The sequence below is a fragment of the Helianthus annuus genome, chromosome 3, assembly GCF_002127325.2.
Source record: "Helianthus annuus cultivar XRQ/B chromosome 3, HanXRQr2.0-SUNRISE, whole genome shotgun sequence".
Classification (NCBI taxonomy): domain Eukaryota; kingdom Viridiplantae; phylum Streptophyta; class Magnoliopsida; order Asterales; family Asteraceae; genus Helianthus; species Helianthus annuus.
The window spans coordinates 28,186,750-28,210,568 of NC_035435.2; positions in this window are offsets into that span (position 1 = coordinate 28,186,750).

A 23,819-nucleotide genomic window follows, 5' to 3' on the forward strand; every position below is an offset into this window, starting at 1 on the left:
AACTGCGAAAGTATGCCAATTTGAACTGTAACGAACATTCCGGAACATGTCCATAAGTTAAACATACCATAAATATCCTTTACATAGCTTAGAAATAGGCTTTGAGGGGTTTGGTATGCTAAAATAAACTTTTGGATCATTCAGGGGCTAAAAGTGTCAAAAAGTGCACAAGTTTGCACTTTCACGCATAACTTACGTTCTGAATACATCCGGACATCCAAAAATTTATGTAAGCATCCTACTATTATGCCTTAGTGTTTGGCATAAGAAAAATCCATTCGTCGCGTCATTTGGATCATCTTTCGCGCTTATGCGCATTCCGTCGTAATTAAGCGAACATCACGATCGTACGGCCAAACGAACCGACATCCGGAATATTTTTGAGCATGTTTCAAGTCCCCTACACTTTAACTTCATCTTAGAGCCTTGAAATGAGGTTAACGGGGCTTAAACGTGCCAAAAATGGGCCAAATTACGTGTTTATGAAGTGCAGGGACCAAAATTGAAAATTCTGATCTGTGAACCTCAGGCGGGGCGCGTAAGGATTGACCAAATCCTTACGCGGGGCGCGTGGGACTGTCAGACAGATTCAATGTATGCATTTAATGCAGTTGGCCTTTCGTTCGATCAAGGGGTGATGCCCTTTCACCCAATCAAGAGCCAAGGGGCATTTTCTGACTTACCACAACATTTCAACAAGTGTACGCACGAGATCGCGGCACGATATTCGATAAACGATCCTAACGGTTCCACTTTTCCTATAAATACCCCCCCTTTTGTGTAAAAATCACAAAAATCAGATCTAAAAGCTCTAAGTTGAAGTATTGCTTCATACCTGAGTTTCTCTGATCTAGATTAGTATTCGGGGACCCTCCGTAAGTATTCTTTCGTTGTTTTATCGCTTTTCGAGTCCGAAAGTCAACGTTTTGTTGACTTTCTGCATTGACCAGCTTATGGTCGATGCGAAGTTCATGGAACTTCATAACGTGAGCGTTATCATGATGGTTATAGTCCGTAGTGACTATACCTACTGATCACCACGTTATCTAGGCTCAGTGACGAGTCGTAGTTTCGGCCAAAATGTGCATTCTTGCATATTTTGTAACCAAACTACTCGTGGGCATCAAAGCCGTTTGTTTTGATGTCAAACCTGTTTTCTAAACTAGTTAAGCATGTCCTAACATGCTTAGCTCGTCACTTTTAGTATAGTGTTTATATAGGGTCGTAAGGTAAGCGATCTAAACCATCGCTTATACTTTCGAACCCGACCCATTTGGTCGATCATTAGGATCCGACCAAACACATTAGGTGACCATAGCTATAGCCTTCCGAGGTTATACCTTGTGGTCACGATGTTAGGCGTTCTAGACGCGTTCTACGCGAACGACGCGTAAGGTAGCATAAGCTACCTAAACGGGTCGTGATGGGTCGCAAGCACTTAGGTTAGGTTTCATTTTAGTATGTAGGCTTTGTTAAACCATATTACACGAGTCTCCATACTCGTTTGGTTTACGAACCCACATACTATCCGATCCTTCCGATTTGGTCCGGTATATTAACATAGCTACCTATTAGGTGCCGTTTGATATCCCGTGATCTTTAGCATTATCTGGTTATTATACAAGAACTTCAAAGCAATCTCAGGTGAGTACATTGAACCCCTCTTTTACTGTTTTCCAAACTGTTTTGGGGTGAAACACATGTGCCTATCTGTTACATTCATGCTTTCCATGTTTTCACATCATATGCCTGCTATGTTGTTAGTACATTATAGTACACGATTTCATTACATTTTATGCTATGTATGCCCATTGTGTGCGTACTTAGTACATTGATTTACATTACATTTCTGTTGCATATGTTTACTCAGCATATGGACACATTGATTTACATGAACATTTCTGCTGCATATGTTTACTCAGCATATGGGCACATTGATTTACATGAACATTTATGCTTCGTATGTTTACTTAGCATACTTAGTACAATTGTTTACATCACATGCCTTCATTTTGTTATGACATTTGGTTTGTTTAACATGGGACAATACATTCATTAACATTGATCACGCCGTTCGTTAGTAGGTAGTGGTACCATAGGAATTGACAACTCCCGTTTCTGAAATCCTGGGTTTGATAGGATTGGAAGGAATGACCGAATTCGATATACATAACTTAGATAAACCTTTAATTTGTTTGAGGGTTTATCGCCACAGTCTCAAGGCTTGGATGTATGCATATTTCACAATACCGCATAAATGTTAATATCAATAGAGGATGCATTTTTCCACCGAACATAATGTTGATTTAAACCACGTTTTACTTCAACGACTTGTTTTGTGCATTTTACATATGATTTAAGTTGATACATTTCGCTTACCATACATGATACATTTTGGTATACACATTACATGATTTACATTGAACATAAACACGTTGACATTGACATACACATTTGGTGATTTACATTGAACATAGACATTTGACATGGTTTACACAATAAACAATTGAGTTATACAAGAACAATCTTACATGGTGGATGGTTTGGGTAAATGATTAAGTAACGAGGCGTGTGTAATATGATACAAGCATGGTGGATACGCCGCTGGTACTTCCTATATATAAGTGTTTGTATGGTATTACATATCGTAGCGTTATTTGAATCATTTCAATTTGAGACATATGACATTTTATACAAATAACACACTTTTTACGAGACATTGTTTTACAAACGACTTATCTTATACAAACACATTTTACATGTTATCCGTTTAACCATACAGTGTCTTCTTATTTATACATATCATCTGATTTTATCGTTTTTCAAATGATTTACAAGATAAAGCAAATTACAAGGTTCATGACTAAACATTTTCTCAAACATAAGTCATGAATTCCGTTTTCACAAAACCAATGTATCTCACAGGCATTTTTATGCTGACGTACCTATTTTCACATGTGTTTTCAGGAGATGATGCATAGGACTTATCAAGACATACTTAGGCGGACCTGTGCCTTAGTGACTTAAAACGAGACAAGAACTAGTTAATTTATGTTATGTATTCTTTGGTTCTCGTTTAAGACAATGTAAACTTTCATGTTTGATTAATAAAACGAAACTTCGTTTACCATGGATTTGAAACAATTGATTCTGTTACAACACTCCCCGACATTTCCGCCACGTTTTGTATGTTCTACGTGGTCGGGGTGTGATAACAGGGAAAGCAACCCATGAATCAGAAGTGTGATCGCTCAGGGCAGAAGGATCATGGGGTTTGAACACAGTATTTGCAGGAAAACAGCACCGAATCCTTTCAATTTGAGGATCAGTGAAGATGCAGCGTTCTTTAGCAAAGTCTGTATTGATCCCTTGACTCTTGAAGGGGCTTTCTTTCCGGTGATCCTTGGCAGGGGAATTCCGGAGCAACATTTTGAACGAAATAGATACGAGAAGGAAAACAGAGCAAGCAAGAAAGGAGATGAAGGGGAGAATACCTGTTCAAATCCTCTGAATGAGGTTATAAAGGGAGAAGTTCTTGATTTTAAATGCAAACGATCCTATCCCTATCTCTATTTATAATCATGATTTGTGCAGGGTTGTCACCTCCGTGATGTCAGGATTGCAACGGATAGTTCACTTACAATGGCTATATATCCGTTAAGTTAGTTACGGATAAGATCAGCAAAATATAACTCGTTAATATTATATAATTGCTCCTTATATTTGGGGGCAATTGTTAGGGCAGGATTTTTAATGACCTGTGATCCTTACATGATATCCTAACAGTGATCCTTTTTCTGTGGCAGATAGTGATCCTCAGAAGAGCTTCAGGATCAGGATCATGGATCATCCTAAGGATCCTCATACTAACGATTGTTCTCTTTAAATTTCATGTTGTTTTGCAGGAATTACAAGTTGGACCTGGTCTTGGCAACGTCATTAAGGAATCTTCCACGCTAATTTCGCACATGCATAACCGGAAATGGACGTTGTGGAGAATATGGAAACTTAGCACAAATTACGGATAGGTTGTTAGGCTAAATTTACTTCTATTTCTAAAAGGGGTAACGAGCTAGTAGTTAGGTGACTTGCCTAAATTCAACCACACACACTTATATAAACTGCACTCTCGAGCATTTGGCAGGGGACGACACATTTCTTACACGCTCTAGCATACTACACCATAGTGATCCTTGTACCTAGCTCGTTATTATCCGAAGTTGTAAACATTATTTGTTATATTTGAACTTGGTGATCGGTGGTTTCCATCACCCGAGGTTTTTTATGCCGGAGATCATTCATTGATCAAGGGCTTTTTTGTGACACCCCAGGAAAACCAGTAAACGATACAGCTTACCTAGCTTCCTCAGTGAGTGCGTACCAAATTTCGGGACGAAATTTCTTTCAAGTTGGGGATAATGTGACAACTCGAATTTCCAGGAATTCTGTTTCGCATTTATTGCACGTTCTTGTATTGCTTAGTTGATTGATTGCACAATTAATTGCTACGGAATTGTATGCGTTTTAAATACAATGAAGTGTATTGTGTGATTATGCATGGTTATGTATTATTTGTGAATGATTTGACAAATACTTAAAGGTGGTGGTGAAACTGTAAATTGTATATCTTGTGCATGAAATATGTGATAGATAATTCCTTAGGGTGTTTTGTGCGAATAGTGAAACTTTAACAACTTAAAACCCTAATCTCTTTCAGTAATCATTCCCTAATCATCACAAGAAACCAAAACACGTACTTTCACCTCCTCTAATCCTCTCTACAACACCTCCTCATCATTCTTGGATTCACAAGTTCTTTTGCATCAAGTTTGATTTGCCAATCCATCTAGAATCGAATCAAGGTAATTGTTTAACCATTGTTTGTGATTGTTTAATTGTTATTAATCCTTGATTCTTGTGATTCATGTAAACCCTAGTTCCACATGTAATGATTTGGTGTTATTGAATCCTGATTTCTGTGTACTGATGTTGATTGTTGTATAACCATTGCTTGATGATCTAAATGATTGATTTGTAGAAATTGTTGATGATTGATTTCATTTTACATTAGTATGAATTAGGGTTTTGATTGTAAGAGAACGTAACTGACATTCATGTGAATGATGTTCTGCTATCGATTGACGATACTTGTGGCCCGACGCTTGGTTGACTTACAGTCTGAGTTTTTGTGAGATATGAAATCTAGTCCGACTTTTACATATAACCTAGTGTCTGAGTTTCATGGCTTATAATGGTCCGACCTATATGTAAAACACTCCAGCCCGACCTTTATGAACCATACATAAGGTCCGAGTTTATGTTAGGGGGATAAGCTTGTCCGAGTTTAGTGAAATAGGTTGGTCCGACTTTTATTAAGAAACATGGGTCCGAGTTTATGTATAAACATCTAAGCTCCGATTTTGTTATAACCATTAAGTGTCCGACTTTTAAATGAACATAGTCCGAGTATGTTAATTATAAAAGGTCCGAGGTTAACTAATGGATTCAAGTCCGACTTTGTTTGGGCCCTTGGTGGTCCGAGTTTGGGTGTTCATTGAATGTCCGACCCTTGATGATCATGAGGTCCGAGTTTCATACATAATGTATTTGGTCCGAACTTAAACCCCCAAACCCCTACCCGAGTTTTGAGCCCACCACCCTAGTCCGAGTTTAATGGGGGGCAGCCTTTATCCGAGTTTAATCACCCTTTGGTCCGAGTTTCACCCCCTCACTTCTTGTCCGAATTTCGATAGATGGTAAGCTTAGGGTCCGAGTTAGTTGGGCTGGTTGGGTTAAGCTTTATCTAATTGGGCCTTGCCTAGACAATGGGCTGCACATGTTTATTAACTAGACTTGAAGGGTGCGAGTACATTATGTGTGTCTGTATACTGACTATTTGAGCTAAACACATATTATACGGTTATTAGACGACACTAGATGAATGGATGGGATTGCATGTGTGTGTTACATGAACGATAATGTGCGTTATATGAACAAAGAATACGTTAGACTAAACTATGAAATCAAAGACGTGACGCATGAATTATGTGAATATGATTAACTGTTTGTGTGATGTATGATTCTGTATATGTATAATTGTATGATACTGAATGCAACTGTATGATTCTACATGCGTGAACATTCTATGTGATATCATCATGTACACAATAAACACACAAGACACAACTGCTTGAATGCCAACGATTTGCAAACCCTAATTTGATGCAAACACTTACATCGTATCATGTGCAACACATCCTAGGTCGTGTGTAACGGACTTAGAGATTTATAAACCCTAGAAGCAATAACATACCGAGCAAACCAAGGTGAGTTCACACAGCCAAGGCATGGGGTTCCCAGGGTGGGAATGGGATTTGATTATTTACTGGTACTTATCTATACTGGAACGTAGTGATGTGATTTGATGAACTATTGTACATACTCCACTGATTGAACTACGACTAGACTAGTAACACTTATTGAACTGATCTTCGCACACCTGCCAAGGGTTGGCCGCGATATTATGACTGACTTCGCACACCTGCCTTTGGAAGGCCGCGAACTGAAACTTACTAATCTTCGCACACCTGCCTGGGAGGCCGCGATACAGATAAACCTAGTCTAGAATACTTGGGATGAACATCCCCTAATATCTTCGCATACCTGCCCGGGGAGGCCGCGATGGAAACTATTACGATATACGACATAACGAACGAACATACTACTACTCACACTATACTATTACTGAACTGTAAACTGTGAACTCGCTCAACTAGTTTGTTGATCTTCTGTTACATGCCTTGCAGGTCGTTAGATATTTGGAGCTTGCACAAGGAGGAGCAGGTCGTTGTGGAGCATGGATCGTGGATGTTTTGCTAAACTTGATGACCCTTAAACTTATTACATACTTTGGGTTTCGTGCTTATGCTTCCGCTATACTTATAAACTATGATTATGTTTTGAACACCTATCATATTGAATGATTGGTTTACATTTATTATAATTGATATTAATTACATGTTCGATATGATTGGTGGCTTGATCCTGGTCAGTCACGCTCCCAAGCGGTGATACTCCGCAGGTGGATTTTGGGGGTGTGACAGATTGGTATCAGAGCCATTGGTTATAGAGAACTTGGTTTTAATATGGGAAAACGTTTTTATTAAAACCAGACTATAACCAGAACAGTGCTCTCAAACGATCCACAACGACGCTTCGCTCCATGTGCAAGACTCGACATCCTAGGTAATAAGGTTTATGTTTATTACCTGCTTGCTAGAACTGCATAGAACTTTGCTCGTAGTATGCTTACATTACTTTGCTCACTACTTGTTATTGCTTGAGAACACTTACGTGCTTACACTCTTCTGTCATCGCACTATTCGCGAACCTTTCTCACTTATGTTGCCTTTGATGTGAAGATCAATGGCCGGACGAATTAACATAACTCAAGCCCAGCTAGAGGCTCTCGTTCAAGCTCAAGTTGCTGCGGCACTTGTAGCTGCTCAAGCAGGTCAACACGCGCAGCAGCCTGTCTGCACTTTCAAGAACTTCATGGACTGTCGTCCAAGCTCATTCAGTGGCACCGAGGGGGCAGTGGGACTCCTCCATTGGTTCGAGAAGCTAGAATCTGTGTTCGAAATGTGTGAATGCCCTGAGGCTCGCAGGGTCAAGTACGCCACTGGCACTTTGGAAGGAATCGCGTTGACTTGGTGGAACGCGCAAGTACAGATCCTAGGGTTGGCAGCTGCTAACGCCACACCCTGGAACGATTTTAAGGAACTTATCAAAAGGGAATACTGCACTCGTGAAGACATTCACAAGTTGGAAGATGAACTGTATCACCTGAAAATGGTTGGGTCAGAGATCGAAGCCTATACCAAACGGTCGAATGAACTGGCCGTGCTGTGCCCAACTATGGTGGACCCTCCATACAAGCGCATTGAGTTGTATCTCAAGGGGTTAGCGCCAGAGATCCAGAGCCATGTGACATCGGCTAATCTTGATAATATCCAGGCTATTCAGCGCCTTGCTCATCGTATTACAGATCAGGCAGTGGATCAGAACAGGCTGCCAAAACGTGTCAAGGCTACCACTGCTGCTGTCACCACTTCTGCTACTCCCAGTGACAACAAGAGGAAATGGGAGGGAGATTCCAGCAAGGGATCAGTTTCTGTTCAGTCTCAGCAGCGCAAGACAAACGACTACCAGAATTCGAGTCAGCAATCATCTGGTAGTCAGGGGCAGGGTGGATATCGGGGAATTCACCCACTGTGTAATAAGTGCAACAGACACCACAGCGGAAGTTGTCACAGGGAACGTTGTCAAAGATGCCTCAAGATGGGCCATGAGGCAAAGGATTGTAGAAGCTCACGGCCAGCAAATCAGAACCAGCAACTCCCACCGCCAGCTCCACAGAACCAGCAGCAGCAACCACAGCGTGGAAACCGGGGATGTTTCCAGTGTGGGGCAGAAGGTCATTACAAACGCGATTGTTCTCAGTTGAACCAGAATCAGAACCACGACAATAACCAGGGCAACGGGAACAACAACAACAACGGGGGAAACAACAACAACAATGGCAACGAGGCAAGAGGTCGAGTTTTCGTGTTAGGACGAGGAGACGCAATGAACGATATTTGAACTTATAACTTATTTTGGGTTTTCATTATTATGTTTCCGCTACTCAAACAAAGTTTGGTTTGAACATCAATTGTATTGGGTTTTATGAATTATTTTAACTACTATACTTTATGTTTGATATGATGGATGGTTTGATATTATTGAACGCACCTGCCGTATTTATGGGCCTTACGAACAGGTTGTGCAAACCCTATCTTGACAAGTTCGTCATTGTCTTCATCGACGACATTCTGATCTACTCCAAGAGTCAGGAGGAGCACGAGCAGCACTTACGTCTTATCTTGGAACCTCTTCGAAAGGAACAACTGTACGCAAAGTTTTCTAAATGCAACTTCTGGCTTCGTGAAGTCCACTTCTTAGGCCATGTGGTGAACAGGGATGGGATTCATGTCGATCCATCCAAGGTAGATTCGATCAGGAACTGGCCTGCACCGCGTACACCGACGGAAATACGCCAATTCTTGGGTTTGGCGGGGTATTGCAGACGGTTTAATTAAAGACTTTTCGAAGATCGCGCAGCCGCTTACTATGCTGACACAGGAAGGTGTCACCTACCGTTGGGGAGATTCCCAGGAAACCGCTTTTCAGTACTTAAAGGATAGGCTTTGCAGTGCACCTATTCTCTCATTGCCAGAGGGCACAGACGATTTTGTGGTCTATTGCGACGCATCGATACAGGGGCTTGGTTGCGTATTGATGCAACGGGATAAAGTTATTGCCTACGCTTCGCGACAACTTAAGGTTCATGAACGGAACTACACGACGCACGATTTAGAGCTGGGAGCTGTTGTTTTCGCGCTTAAGATATGGCGACACTACCTGTACGGTACCAGGTGCACGATTTACACCGATCACAGGAGTCTCGAGCATATCCTTAAGCAAAAGGATTTGAACATGCGTCAACGGAGATGGGTTGAACTACTGAACGACTACGAATGCGCCATCAAGTATCATCCAGGCAAGGCTAATGTTGTGGCCGACGCCCTCAGTCGAAAGGACACCCTACCTAATCGCGTGCGAGCGCTGCAGCTTACTATTCAGTCCAGTCTTCCTGCACAGATACAAGCTGCTCAGAAAGAAGCATTGAAACCCGAAAACGTCATGGCTGAAGCCTTACGCGGTTCAGGGCAACGAATGGAACAAAAGGAAGACGGCGCCTACTATGTAACGGGCGTATTTGGGTCCCACTTTATGGCGGTCTACGAGAGCTTGTGATGGGCGAAGCGCACAAGTCTCGCTACTCGGTACACCCAGGGTCGGATAAAATGTACCACGATATCAAAACAACATATTGGTGGCCTAGCATGAAGGCCCACATCTACTTACGTTGGCAAGTGCTTGACCTGTGCGAGAGTCAAGGTGGAATACCAGAAACCAGCGGGCCTACTTCAGCAACCCACGATACCGCAATGGAAATGGGAAGAAATTTCCATGGATTTCGTTACAGGCCTACCTAGATCTCAGCGTGGGAATGATACCATATGGGTGATCGTGGATCGACTCACCAAGTCTGCACACTTCCTGGCTATAAAGGAAACGGATAAGTTCTCCACCCTCGCAGACATCTATCTTAAAGAAGTTGTTTCGAGGCACGGGGTGCCCACCTCCATCATTTCGGATCGGGATGCACGATGCACGTCAGAACTATGGCAAGCGATGCACAAATCTTTCGGCTCACGATTAGACATGAGCACAGCGTATCATCCTCAGACGGATGGGCAGTTTGAGCGCACGATTCAAACTCTAGAAGACATGCTTCGGGCGTGTGTTATCGATTTCGGCAGCAGCTGGGAAAAGCACCTCCCTTTAGTGGAGTTTTCGTACAATAACAGTTACCACACCAGCATTCAAGCCGCTCCATTCGAGGCATTGTACGGACGTAAATGCCGGTCACCTCTTGGTTGGGCAGAGGTGGGGGATAGTCAGATTACGGGTCCAGAAATTGTAGTGGACGCCACAGAAAAGATTGCACAAATACGACAACGCATGGCGGAAGCGCGCGACCGTCAGAAAGCCTACGCGGACAAGCGTAGCAAGCCTTTGGAATTTCAGGTCGGGGACTGGGTTTTACTTAAAGTCTCACCCTGGAAGGGTGTGGTTCGTTTTGGTAAACGAGGCAAACTCAATCCACGGTATGTTGGACCGTTCGAAATCACTGAAAGAATAGGCCCAGTAGCCTACAGACTGAACCTACCAGCTGAACTCGGTGCAGTTCACAATGTATTTCACGTGTCGAATCTGAAGAAGTGCCTGTCAGATGAGACCCTCATAGTTCCTTTAAGGAACTCACTATCGACGAGCGGTTGCAGTTCGTCGAGGAACCAGTTGAAATCACGGACCGGGATGTTAAGGTCCTCAAAAGCAAGAGAATCCCTCTTGTTCGAGTTCGTTGGAACTCCCATCGTGGCCCAGAGTACACCTGGGAACGTGAAGACCAGATGACAGAAAAGTACCCCCCAGTTATTCGAAACCAATGCAACCACTACTGAGGCCGAAGCTACTACTACTGAATTTCGGGACGAAATTCCAAATCAACGGGGGGATGATGTGACACCCCAGGAAAACCAGTAAACGATACAGCTTACCTAGCTTCCTCAGTGAGTGCGTACCAAATTTCGGAACGAAATTTCTTTCAAGTTGGGGATAATGTGACAACTCGAATTTCCAGGAATTCTGTTTCGCATTTATTGCACGTTCTTGTATTGCTTAGTTGATTGATTGCACAATTAATTGCTACGGAATTGTATGCGTTTTAAATACAATGAAGTGTATTGTGTGATTATGCATGGTTATGTATTATTTGTGAATGATTTGACAAATACTTAAAGGTGGTGGTGAAACTGTAAATTGTATATCTTGTGCATGAAATATGTGATAGATAATTCCTTAGGGTGTTTTGTGCGAATAGTGAAACTTTAACAACTTAAAACCCTAATCTCTTTCACTAATCATTCCCTAATCATCACAAGAAACCAAAACACGTACTTTCACCTCCTCTAATCCTCTCTACAACACCTCCTCATCATTCTTGGATTCACAAGTTCTTTTGCATCAAGTTTGATTTGCCAATCCATCTAGAATCGAATCAAGGTAATTGTTTAATCATTGTTTGTGATTGTTTGATTGTTATTAATCCTTGATTCTTGTGATTCATATAAACCCTAGTTCCACATGTAATGATTTGGTGTTATTGAATCTTGATTTCTGTGTACTGATGTTGATTGTTGTATAACCATTGCTTGATGATCTAAATGATTGATTTGTAGAAATTGTTGATGATTGATTTCATTTTACATTAGTATGAATTAGGGTTTTGATTGTAAGAGAACGTAACTGACATTCATGTGAATGATGTTCTGCTATCGATTGACGATACTTGTGGCCCGACGCTTGGTTGACTAACAGTCTGAGTTTTTGTGAGATATGAAATCTAGTCCGACTTTTACATATAATCTAGTGTCTGAGTTTCATGGCTTATAATGGTCCGACCTATATGTAAAACACTCCAGCCCGACCTTTATGAACCATACATAAGGTCCGAGTTTATGTTAGGGGGATAAGCTTGTCCGAGTTTAGTGAAATAGGTTGGTCCGACTTTTATTAAGAAACATGGGTCCGAGTTTATGTATAAACATCTAAGCTCCGATTTTGTTATAACCATTAAGTGTCCGACTTTTAAATGAACATAGTCCGAGTATGTTAATTATAAAAGGTCCGAGGTTAACTAATGGATTCAAGTCCGACTTTGTTTGGGCCCTTGGTGGTCCGAGTTTGGGTGTTCATTGAATGTCCGACCCTTGATGATCATGAGGTCCGAGTTTCATACATAATGTATTTGGTCCGAACTTAAACCCCCAAACCCCTACCCGAGTTTTGAGCCCACCACCCTAGTCCGAGTTTAATGGGGGGCAGCCTTTATCCGAGTTTAATCACCCTTTGGTCCGAGTTTCACCCCCTCACTTCTTGTCCGAATTTCGATAGATGGTAAGCTTAGGGTCCGAGTTAGTTGGGCTGGTTGGGTTAAGCTTTATCTAATTGGGCCTTGCCTAGACAATGGGCTGCACATGTTTATTAACTAGACTTGAAGGGTGCGAGTACATTATGTGTGTCTGTATACTGACTATTTGAGCTAAACACATATTATACGGTTATTAGACGACACTAGATGAATGGATGGGATTGCATGTGTGTGTTACATGAACGATAATGTGCGTTATATGAACAAAGAATACGTTAGACTAAACTATGAAATCAAAGACGTGACGCATGAATTATGTGAATATGATTAACTGTTTGTGTGATGTATGATTCTGTATATGTATAATTGTATGATACTGAATGCAACTGTATGATTCTACATGCGTGAACATTCTATGTGATATCATCATGTACACAATAAACACACAAGACACAACTGCTTGAATGCCAACGATTTGCAAACCCTAATTTGATGCAAACACTTACATCGTATCATGTGCAACACATCCTAGGTCGTGTGTAACGGACTTAGAGATTTATAAACCCTAGAAGCAATAACATACCGAGCAAACCAAGGTGAGTTCACACAGCCAAGGCATGGGGTTCCCAGGGTGGGAATGGGATTTGATTATTTACTGGTACTTATCTATACTGGAACGTAGTGATGTGATTTGATGAACTATTGTACATACTCCACTGATTGAACTACGACTAGACTAGTAACACTTATTGAACTGATCTTCGCACACCTGCCAAGGGTTGGCCGCGATATTATGACTGACTTCGCACACCTGCCTTTGGAAGGCCGCGAACTGAAACTTACTAATCTTCGCACACCTGCCTGGGAGGCCGCGATACAGATAAACCTAGTCTAGAATACTTGGGATGAACATCCCCTAATATCTTCGCATACCTGCCCGGGGAGGCCGCGATGGAAACTATTACGATATACGACATAACGAACGAACATACTACTACTCACACTATACTATTACTGAACTGTAAACTGTGAACTCGCTCAACTAGTTTGTTGATCTTCTGTTACATGCCTTGCAGGTCGTTAGATATTTGGAGCTTGCACAAGGAGGAGCAGGTCGTTGTGGAGCATGGATCGTGGATGTTTTGCTAAACTTGATGACCCTTAAACTTATTACATACTTTGGGTTTCGTGCTTATGCTTCCGCTATACTTATAAACTATGATTATGTTTTGAACACCTATCATATTGAATGATTGGTTTAAATTTATTATAATTGATATTAATTACATGTTCGATATGATTGGTGGCTTGATCCTGGTCAGTCACGCTCCCAAGCGGTGATACTCCGCAGGTGGATTTTGGGGGTGTGACATTTTTCCTCGTATAAATCTTTGTGTCACTTGTGCAATTTACATTTAAGTGATCCTTTTCTTTATTCATCATTTCAAGCATCATTCCCCGTTACAGAGAGTTTGGTTGCATTATCCTTGTGTGATTTTTGACCAAAACACTTATACCTAGCGGTATCCTCAAAAGCAGTAAGTGCGGTCCTTGTTAAGTATCACGAAGGTACACAACATCATGTCTATTATGTAAGTAAGAGTTTACTTGATGCTGAATCCAGGTATTCACACTTAGAAAAACTTATCCTTGCATTAATTATGGCATCTACTAAATTGAGACATTATTTTGAAACTCATGCCATTATTGTTAAAACTAATTTTCCAATTAAGAATGTTCTCAGGAAACCTGAAATGTCAGGAAGGATGGCTAAGTGGGCAGTGAAGCTTAGTGCTTATGATATAAGATATGAGCCTAGGACAGCCATTAAATCCCAAGCATTAGCTAACTTTGTGGCAGATTTCAGTAGTGATTTGCAAAAGGAAGCTGAATTAGAAGTCCAGCAGCTAGAGTAGACCAAGGATCCTTGGATACTCTATACTGATGGATCCTCAAATGTCAAAGGAACTGGGCTTGGAATACTACTAAAATCGCCACAGGGGGACATAATACCCCACTCTATAGCTTGTGAGTTCCAAACTACTAACAATGAGGCTGAATACGAAGCCTTGATAGCTGGTTTGCAAATAGCTAAGCATATGAGGATCAGGTATCTTGAGGTACACGTAGATTCATTTTTAATCACTAATCACTTTAATGGATCCTATGCTGTTAAAGGTGAAAAGCTAACCAAATATTTGGAGATAGTCAAAGAATTGACACTCTCTTTTGTTTCCTTTAGTTTGACACAGGTACCAAGGGAAGAAAATACAGAAGCTGATGCATTGGCTAATCTAGGATCATATTTGAAGATCCCGGAGGATATAAGTATCCCATTATCCATATCCTGACCCCCGCCATTGAGGATCATGTAGCTATGGAGATAGGAGAGGATTCTGCAATCATCCCCAGTGATGATACTCAATCTCATTCAGGATCATGGATCCTCCCAATCATGAGATACTTACAACATGGAGAGATTCCTACAGGAGAAAACCCTAGGGCTTTCAAAATCAAGGTATCTCAATTCACAATATTAAATAATATGTTGTATAAACGATCTCTTGCAGGACCATACTTAAGATGCATTGAGGATCCTGAAATCCAAGAAGTCCTAAAGGATTTCCATGAAGGAGATTGTGGAAACCACACTGGGGGCAGGGTATTATTCTCAAGGATCCTGAGGACTGGATACTATTGGCCAACTATGAAGAGGGATGCTGTGGAGTATGCTAAGAAGTGTGATCCTTGTCAAAGACACAGCAATATCCTTCATCAACCGGCTGAATTTTTGCATCCTATATCCTCCTCTTGGCCATTTATGAGATGGGGTATGGATATAGTTGGTAAGCTCCCTAAGGCACCTGGTGGAAAAGTGTTCATGCTTGCTATGACTGATTACTTCTCCAAGTGGATAGAGGCTGAAGCTTTTGCCCAAGTCAGAGAAAAAGGAAGTTATATCCTTTATTAAAAGAAATATTATAACTAGATTTGGTATTCCTTCGGAAATTATATGTGATAATGGTTCCCAATTTATTGGGGGCAGAACTACTAACTTTTGTGACAGCTGGGGGATTAAGATGATAACATCAACACCAGTCCACCCACAAGCTAATGGTCAGGCAGAATCATCCAACAAGATCATCATCAACAATTTGAAGAAGAAGCTTGGATCCAAAAAATGGAAATGGGCAGAAGAACTACCTTATGTGCTTTGGGCTGATAGGACAACTCCTAAGAATGCTACAGGCCAAACTCCATTCTCTTTGGTATTTGGGGCAGAATCAGTGATCCCTACAGAAATGGTGGTTCCAACTGCTAGAAAATGATGAGAACTTGGTTCAAGACCTGGATACTATAGAAGAAATCAGGGATTTGGCAAGGATAAGGATGGCCTGTTATCAGCAAAGGATGGCTGGTGCCTACAACAAAAATGTCAGGATCAGGAAGTTCCAAATTGGTGATATGGTGTTAAGGAAAGCATTTCAAAATACTACCAATCCTGCTGATGGAAAGTTGGCACCAAAATGGGAAGGCCCTTACTTGATTGAAGCTGAGGCAGGAAAGGGGGCATATCGATTACTAACAATGGAAGGTGATTTGCTACCTATAGCCTGGAATGCTGTCCATTTGAAAAGATACTTTATGTGATCAGAATCCATGATCCTCACATCATAAGTATCCTTGAAGGATCCCTAGAGCACAGATGATCCTTATTTTGGTAACATTCTAATCTCAAACTATTTCATTCTTTTATATTCTCACATAAGGATAAGGATCCTGCATCCTTTATCCACCTTTCACTTGATTCTGAGTTTTGAAGGTTCATGTATCCTTAGCAAAGGGTTGATTATCCACAAAAGCAACCAGTTACTCGAGTTTGACCCTAGTTATTTGGGTTTGACCCCAGTTTCGCCAGTAGCGCACGATGATCCTGGTATAGTTCAAGGCAGTGGGACCAGTACTCGCTTTAGGGGCTGACAATTCCATTGTACTGGCTATACCTAGGATCCTACGTATAATGGTAGACGTACCATACATCCGTTCCTAAGGTTTCTAACGTTTTCACGTTAGCTAAGGTTTTGGCATTTTCATGTCACTAAGTTTGGATAGTCTCCAGTGAGGGCCATACTCCAGTTTACATACGATCCTTGGGCTTGTCCCCAGTTATCCTTGGGCTTGTCCCCAGTTATCCTTGGGCTTGTCCCCAGTTATCCTTTGGGCTTGTCCCCAGTTGCTAACTTTTATCTTATATTGGCTTAGTCCCAAGTTATGTTCTATTTCAGGTCTTTGAAGTTAAACAACCAAGGATCCTTGATCCTTACCTCTTGCTAAGGTTTGTCTTATGGTTATTCTGATTATAATACTAAAGACTAGGATCCTAACTTGGATCCTCAGGTATGATCCTTAACTATTTTAATTTTATTCATTGTTTATTTGAATAACCCTTATTGCTTGACAACTGAACTTATGTTTCTTAAACTATACCACTTTTTGAAGTTTATCGGATATGTGATCCTTGATCATATCCTCAACTTTTTGAATGATTTTTAATTTTTCAAGGCTTGATAAATATAAACAAAGCAAACATAACAACAGTTGGAAAGTAAAATAATAACAAGGATAATAACACGGGAAATAGCCAAAAAGTTAAAAGTTTTATTTATCAACAAAATGTTCAACCCCTTAAGGTTGTCAAAATTGCCAACCCACGTTTCTACCAGCAAAACGTGGCCCGTCCACATGGGTTGGCAAAGGGTGTCCATTGTTTATGCGGTTATAGCAAGTGCAGGAAATAGAAGACGGCAGGATCACAATGGCTTCATCCCCCAAACAGAGGATCCCTCCACCATTTGTAATCCTACCTATTGTCCAAAGGATCCTAGATCCTTAACCCTAAAAACTATTGTTCAAATACAGACCATAATTGTTTTAAAACACCACAACCAAAAACCACTACCAAACCTAAAAAATGGGCTCCGGCTATGTCTAGAAGTGTCCATCATTGCCCATTGCTGCAGCCTACACCTTCGCTGCATCACCATCTCCAGCTCCACTAGCTTCACCACCATGATCCTTGCCACTGCCTCCAGCCTCGATCGTCAGGATCTCCTCAGCCTCCTCCTCGTCGTCCAGCTCAGCCAGCCTTGCCTTCCAGCCTTCCACATCCCAGTTGCTCCTGTCAAAGTCAGGATCCTGAGCTTCCAAGGCCATCTGCAATTTGGTCTTTTACATAGCTATGGCAGTAGAGACTTTAGCATCCTGGGTGATCTCATGCTTCTCGTAATCAGCATTGATCAGAACCTTGGCCGTTTCAGCTTTGGCATTTTGGAGGTCTTTTTGGAGATCAGCTATCTTAAGATCCTTGAGCATGGCAACTTGTTGGAGGTCAGCAATCTTCTTGTCCTGCTCCTCAACATTCCCCATGTAGTCTTCAATCTCAGCAAATTTCTGCAAAGAAGATAGAGTACAGTTCAAGATCAGGTGATCCTCAAATAAGCTGGATACCTAAGCAGGGACAATGATCCTTACATCGTTGAAGTGTTCAAGGAACTGGTGGCGGATCAGGGGCAAGCCTTGCAGATCCTCAGCTTCAGAGGCTTTTCTTTTTTTCTTGCCACCCATTCTTTTAGCGGGTGCCTTGGGGATCGAAGCAGTTGGGCTGGCAGGAAGCTTCTTCCTGGAGGATCGTACAGTGTCCAGATCACTAACGCTGAACTTGGATGCAGATTTTGAAGTTTTTCAGGCACCTACACATTCAAAGCAAGATAAGTATCCTTATCCTATTTCTATTTAACTATTTATTTAAGTTTTTAACTATACAAATAACAGGATACTTACTTGACATGGTGACTGAGCCTGAGGATACCTCTTGTCAATCCTGGGTGTTTGTTTTGAATGATCTTATTTCAGGACCAAGTCTTCTAAAGGCAGCAAGCCTTTCCTCAGTGATAGGAGATGGTATGAGGTGTGAAACAGTGACAGCTGCATAACATAAAACAAAAGGGTGTTAGTGATCCTTATACAACAACAAGTTTATCTGGTGATCCTTCTCAGGATCCTCTATCCTACCATGAGTGGTCCACTTTCTTGGTAGATCCTTTCCGTTTGGGATAGAATCTCTTCTGACAAAGAAAAAGCGTCGTTTCCAGTTTGTATCATTCTTGGTGGCTTTAAAAATGGGGTGTTCTTCACCGGGTTTTCGCTTAAACAGATATCAGTGGGATCCAAACATTGTGAGATCATACATCTCAGCCAACTCCGACATTCCTAGATCAATCCCTTCCTGCTCGATGATCCTTTCAAGGGTATATAAGACCCTCCAGATCGTCGGCATAGCTTGGATGTAGGAGATGCCGGTGAGGGAAAAGAAGGATTGGGTAAAGGCTGGAAAAGGATAGGTGTATCCTATGGTGAACGGGGTAACAGGAAAGGCAATCCAGGTTTCAGAAGCATAATCACTTAAAGCAGTGGGATCAAAGGATTTGAAAATGGTGTTCGCCGGGAAACAATAGCGAATTCTATCAATTTGTGGATCGGTGAAACAGCAGCGTTCTTTTGCTGAATCTTTGATGATCCCTTGGCTCTTCAAAGGGCTGTTCTTCTGGTGATCATTGGCGGGAGAGTTTCGGAGCATCATTCTTGATGATGGTAAAGAAAGAAAAACAGAGTACGAGAAGATGAAGAGAGAAAGGAGAAAAGAGATACCTGAATAAGTCTTCTGATGAGGATTTAAAGAGGAAACGCTCGGATTTAAATGCCCCTTTGCTCTTATCTCTAACTGCCATTTATAATGATGATCTTGCAGGATAAGTCACCTCAGTGACGTCAGGGTTTCAACGGCTAGTTCGATCTTAACGGCTATATATCCGTTAGTTTGTTGCGGATAAGATCAACAAAATACAACTCGTTTATTTACATAATTACTCCTTATATTTTGGGGGCAATTGTTAGGGGAGGATTTCTTAATGACCTGTGATCCTCAAGTATTATCCTGTTTGGTGATCCTTACTTCTGTGACAATTAGTGATCCTCAGAAGTGCTTCAGGATCGGATCATGGATCATCCTAAGGATCCTTATACTAATGATTGTCTACTATGAATTCGGTGTTGTTTTGCAGGAGTACCGGCTTGGACTTGGTCATGGCGATATTCCTGGAGCATATTCTCTTCAATTCTGCACGTGGTTGACCATTGTGAACGTTATGGAGAACGTGGGGAGAAGGCACGAAATGCGGACAGTTAGTTAGGCTAGATATTTTCTATTTTTAAAGGGGATAGCGAGCTATTTTTAGAACACTTGGCTAATTTTTGGCTACACACACTCGTACAACTGCACTCACCAGCTCTCGGCGAAACACTTAGCATTTTTCATACACTTTTACATGATACACTATAGTGATCCTTGTACTTAGCTCTCTATCATCCGAAGTTGTAATAGAATATTTGTTTAATTGGAGTTGGTGATCGGTAGTTTCCATCACCCGAGGTTTTTTATGCCGGAGATCATTCATTGATCAAGGGCTTTTTCCTCGTATAAATCTTTGTGTCACTTGTGCAATTCATTTCTGAGTGATCCTCATTGTTGTTTATCAATTTAAGCATCATACCCCGTAGTAGAGAGTTTGATTGCATTATCCAATTCTTGGCACATTGCTTTAGGATTCTACCCAAGATCCTGAAGATTCGATCTTGCCGTGGGTATCACCATTTCTGTTGGGATCACCGCTTCTGCTCCAAATACTAAGGAGAAAGGGGTTTGGCCAGTTGCACTCTTTATTGTTGTTCTATCAGCCCACAAAACAAAGGGTAGTTCTTCTGCCCATCTTCCTTTTTTAGCTCCTAGTCTCTTTTTCAGGTTGTTGACTATTATCTTGTTTGAGGATTCTGTTTGCCCATTTGCTTGAGGATGTACCGGAGTAGATGTGATCATTTTGATTCCCCAACTCTTACAAAAGTTAGTAGTCCTCTTGCTTATGAACTGAGAACCATTGTCACAGATTATCTCGGCTGATACTCCAAACCTGGTCAGGATATTTCTCTTTATGAAGGATACTACTTCTTGGTCTCTAACTTGGACAAATGCTTCAGCTTCAACCCATTTAGAAAAATAGTCAGTCATTGCTAGCATAAAAACTTTTCCTCCTGGAGCTTTTGGCAACTTTCCTACTATGTCCATTCCCCACTTCATGAATGGACAAGGGGAAGCTATAGGATATAATGGTTCAGCCGGTTGATGCAATATGTTGCTATGCCTCTGACATGCATCACATCTTCGAGCGTATTCTGCAGCATCTTTCTTCATTGTCGGCCAATAGTATCCTGTTCTCAACACCTTTGAGAATAAAGATCTGCCCCCAGTATGGTTACCACAATCCCCTTCGTGTATATCTTGAAGCACTTCCATGGCCTCAGGATCCTTCAAGCATCTTAGGTATGGACCTGCAAGAGATTTCTTATACAAAATATTATTTATAATGGTGAATCGTGATACCTTAATCCTAAATGCCTTAGGATTTTCGTCTTCAGGAATGTGTCCTTCCTTGAGATATCTTATGATTGGAGTCATCTAGGATCCAGTATCCTTCTCAGGATCATGACCAGAATCCTGAATGCTTGTTACCTCTTTATCCTGAGCTTTGAAGGGATCCAAAGCAGTATACAGGATATGAAGTATCGGTATTTGGGTTCCCTCCGGTATCCTGACCGATGATCCCAGGTTTGCTAAGGCATCTGCTTCAGCGTTATCTTCCCTTGGTACCTATTCAAGTGTAAAAACATGGAAATATCATGCTAACTTTTTAAGGATATCGAGGTATTCGATTAATTTCTCACCCTTAACTGCATAGGATCCATTAAAATGATTAGTAATTAACAAGGAGTCAACATATACTTGCAAATTCTTGATATTCATATTTTTAGCTAGTTCTAATCCTGCAATTAAAGCATCATATTCTGCTTCGTTATTGGTAGTAGGAAATTCACACCTAATAGCCTGGGGTAATATGTCCCCCTGTGGCGATTTTAGTAGTATTCCCAGTCCTACTCCTCTAACATTAGATGCTCCATCAGTGTACAATGTCCAGGATCCTGAGGATTCTCCTAATTGTTGGACTTCTAGGTCTACCTCATCCTGAATGTCACTACTGAAATCAGCCACAAAGTCGGCTAGGGCCTGCGATTTTATGGCATTCCTAGGTTCATATACTAAGTCATAAGCACTCAACTTCACTGACCACTTAGCCATCCTACCGGACATCTCTGGTTTCCTAAGCACATTTTTAACAGGATAATTAGTTTTAGCATGAATCCTATGTGTTTCAAAGTAATGTCTAAGCTTCGTTGATGCCATAACTAGAGCCAATATTAACTTTCCTAAATGAGAATATCTAGTTTCAGCATCTAATAAACTTTTGCTAACATAATAAACAGGATACTGCTGACCTTCATGATCCTTTACTAGGACAACACTTACTGCATTCCCTGATACTGCAAGATACAGGGATAATGGTTCACCATCCTTAGGCTTCATTAGTAGAGGTGCAGTTGAGAGGTATTGCTTCAAATCCTGCAAGGCTGCTTCATGCTTCTCCCCCCATTCAAACTTCTTATTTTTCTTCAGGATATCATAAAACTCCTTGCATTTTTCTGAGGATCTTGAGATAAATCTATTTAGCGCTGCTACTCGTCCTGTCAGCCTTTGAATATCCTTCATGTTAGAAGGTGATTTGATATCTAGGATGGCTTTGATCTGCTCCAGGCTCGCTTCTATCCCTCTTTTAGTTACCATATATCCTAGAAACTTTCCTGCCCCCACTCCAATATGGCACTTGGCAGGATTTAGCTTCATGTTATATTGATCCAGGATATCAAATGCTCCCTTAATATCCTGGAGGTGATCCTCAGCCTTTTTAGATTTTACCACCATATCATCGATGTATACCTCCATTGTGTCCCCCAGCTTATCTTTGAACATCATGTTCACCAATCTCTGGTATGTTGCACCTGCATTTTTCAAACCGAAAGGCATAGCAGTATCACAATAAATACCTGTTGGTGTCATGAAGGCAGTATCCTCTTGGTCCGAAGGCTCCATTTGAATCTGCTGAAATCCTGAGGATGCATCCATGAAGGTTAACATCTCGTGGCCAGCGGTAGCATCCACCATTGCATCAATATGAGGAAGAGGAAATGGGTCTTTAGGACAAGCCTTATTCAAGTCTGTGTAATCTACACAAACTCTCCATTTCCCATTCTTCTTTTGAACCACTACCACATTTGCCAGCCATTTGGGAAATTTGATTTCTCTGATCATCTTGGATTTCAATAGTCTTTCAACCTCTTCTTGAATAATTATGTTTCGTTCTGGAGCAAACTTCCTTCTCTTTTGCTGGACAGGCTTGAAAGACCTGTCAATTCTAAGCTTGTGAGTGATAATGTCTTTGGATATACCTGTCATATCCTCGTGCTTCCATGCAAATGTTGACATCCTGCATTTCAAAAAGTTAGTAAGCTGATCCTCAATATCTTGAGGGAAATTGGTTCCTACGAGCACCGAGATATCCGGATTATCCTGGTCCAGGATAATTTTCTTAACATCCTGTTCTGAAGCCTCCGCAATATCCTGGGCTCGTATCTTTAATTGTTATGCTGCATTGGGCTTGGTTGAGGATTTCATCAAAGATGAATAACATTCCTTTGCCTCCTGTTGATCACTTTCCACCTTGATAACCCCCCTAGGAGTAGGGATCTTGATACACTGATGATAGGTTGATGGGACGGCCTTCATGTCATGGATCCATTGCCTGCCCAGTATGATGTTATAGCAGGATAGGGAATCCATCACACAGAAATGTTGTATCGAGTTGACCCCTTCAACATATACTGGTAACTTTATCTCTCCCACGGTATTCCTAGCTTCTCCACTGAAACCAACGAGCACAGTAGACTTCGAAGTAATGTCCATCGGAGATACATTCCTCCTCTTCAATGTTTCCAGCTGAATTATATTGACAGAGCTAGCGTTGTCCACCAATATCCTGCGTACAAAATGTTTAGCAACATACAATGTTATTATGAGAGCATCATGGAGAGGATCCTGCACAGTATCCCGGTCACCACTGTCGAAAGTGATCACTTTGTCAGTTGTAAGGGTCATCATCCTAGCTGGTTTATCTCCCCTTTCAGTCTTAGCCTCCTTTGTATGCCTCTTGGCCGC